Source organism: Ipomoea triloba, chromosome 12 (assembly GCF_003576645.1).
Source record: "Ipomoea triloba cultivar NCNSP0323 chromosome 12, ASM357664v1".
NCBI classification, from domain to species: domain Eukaryota; kingdom Viridiplantae; phylum Streptophyta; class Magnoliopsida; order Solanales; family Convolvulaceae; genus Ipomoea; species Ipomoea triloba.
In genome coordinates this window covers 5227676-5229940 of record NC_044927.1, presented here as the reverse complement: position 1 = coordinate 5229940, position 2265 = coordinate 5227676, and the positions used below count along the sequence as shown (strand labels likewise).

General features: G+C 32.7%; 1 non-coding gene across 1 annotated transcript; it reads right to left on the bottom strand.

Moving 5' to 3' along the window:
* Positions 1-329: 329 nt before the first annotated feature.
* On the bottom strand, positions 330-402 carry TRNAA-AGC. The gene has a single exon. It is a non-coding gene; the product is annotated as a tRNA-Ala (tRNA).
* Positions 403-2265: the final 1863 nt, after the last annotated feature.

Sequence of the window (2265 nt, the reverse complement as noted above, 5' to 3'; positions counted from 1 at the left end):
TCAACCTATCTCAGTTGAAGAAAACAAGTTAACCAATCAACCTATCTCAGTTGAAGAAAACAAGTTAACCAATCAACCTATTTCAATTGAAGAAAATATAGATGACGTTGAAAGAATTGAAAAAAAGTAAATACTATATAACCTTTTTCAAATGTTAATTGTATCACCTTAATTTTAAATCTAACTTAGAATTTTTATTTTTATTATTTTTTTTTTTTTGTAGAGTAGTGCATTGGAGCTGTTTTTCACTCCCTGATTCCTTCAGGAGAAAGTGTGGCTCATGGCAACACTGTCCGGTACTCAACCCTATAGGTAAAAAAGTTCAAAGATGGAGATGCGGGGTATCGATCCCCGTACCTCTCGCATGCTAAGCGAGCGCTCTACCATCTGAGCTACATCCCCACATGTGCTAAAGGCTACGCACAATATTAAAAACACAAATTTCATTTATTAAGAATGTGACAATTATAAGAAAACTTTATAAATTATTGTTTTTCTAAATTTACAATTTTTACCTAGCTAAAACTCCAAAGTCATCAAATCATATTGACTTACCTATTTTTTTTTTGAATGCTACTAAAAATATTACAATGTAGTATCTGTTCATAAACTACTTTCTCAACCAACTGAAGCACAAAGAGACAATAGCGCCTCCACTAAGGCTCGAACCCACTCTCTTCCACATGGGAGGTGCAACCCGATGCCACTAGACCACAAGGTCATTGGCAACTTACCTATTAATTAACAAAAAGTTTAATACCTCATGATTGACTATCCACGTAGTTTTGGGTTAGATAATAGATTTGAATAAGGGATGCTTTATTTAGTTAATTTGATTTATTTCAAACCAAATTGATAAAATATTCTCTCCTTTTTTAGTGACAAGAGATATCCATTGCCTGAGTATGCACACTTGGTAAAGCCAGCTTATGTATAATAGTATACAAATCGCACATGAGAGATAAATTATATTAGGATTTAGGAATGCCCATTCGATGGATTTGACCAAAAAAGTGTTGACAAAAATTAAACTTGTAACACTTAGTTACGAATTAACAAAATTTTCTAATTGTTAAAAGCGCCAAATCGAAATAAACATCTCCGAGATAATCGAATTGAAATTCAAACAAATATAAATTAATTCTAGTGTATTAAGGCAAATAATGGTTTTGTACACATTGGAATGTGCTATCTGTAGTTCTGTACAATATTAGGGTCTGTTTGGAAGCCCGGAAAATAATTTCTAGAAATCATTTTCCGGGCTTCTAGTGTTTGGCAAGACATGGAAAACAAAAGTCAAAGGAAAATAGCTTTGGGTCGAAGAAAAATGAGGCTCATCTTTTGGAAAATGACTTCCCCCAGACTTGCGCACAAAGTTCATCTCCTTCCTCCTTCTCCATCTTCACTCTTCTTGCTACAAAATCGCAACAAACCAAGGGCCTTTTTCATCTTCAAGTGGACCACCTCCATAGGAAACCATAAAAAACACTTTTTCATAAACCCTCTTTAATTTCCGATCGGAAACCACCTCTGATTTCCGATCGGAAACCACCATCTCTGGCAAAGAGGAGACTCTCTGGTTTCCGGTTGAAAACCAGAGAGTCGACCTCTCGACCGGAAACCTTTCCTCGAGAAGAGAGTTGGAAACCAGAGAAGAGACTCTTCTCTCTCTTCTCTGGTTTCCAGTTGGAAACCTAGAGAGATTTTTTTTTAACTTTATTTTATTTTATTTATTTATTTAAATAATAACACTGATTTTCTTTGTTTAAAGAGATTTTTTTTGATTTATTTGAATAAATAAAATGTTTTTGTTTTATGGAAGTGATGATAATAATTGATAGAATATTTATAATTTTGATATAATTTTAATTTTGGATTACAATTTTTTTCATTTTCCAGAAAATTAGCCAAACACATCAAGACAGTTTTCTGAGATGCAACCAAACACCAGAAAGGAAAACGTTTTCTGGAAAATGAGTCATTTTCCAGAAAACATTTTCCAGAAGTCATTTTTCTGCTTTCCAAACACACCCTTAGTATATTTCACATATTAGTTAATTTTCGAACTAAATTAATTAATTAATTTTTATTTTTTTTTACAAAAATGATTCTAATCCCTACAAAAATCACATTTGTCGTTCCCAGGTGTGGCTATATGGGTGGTTAGTTTTTTTCTCTTTCCCTTTTTCATTTTAAATCTCAATTGATTAAAAATTGTTACTAGGAATTGACAAAAAATGAAGATATTTTTGTGGAGGCATCTAG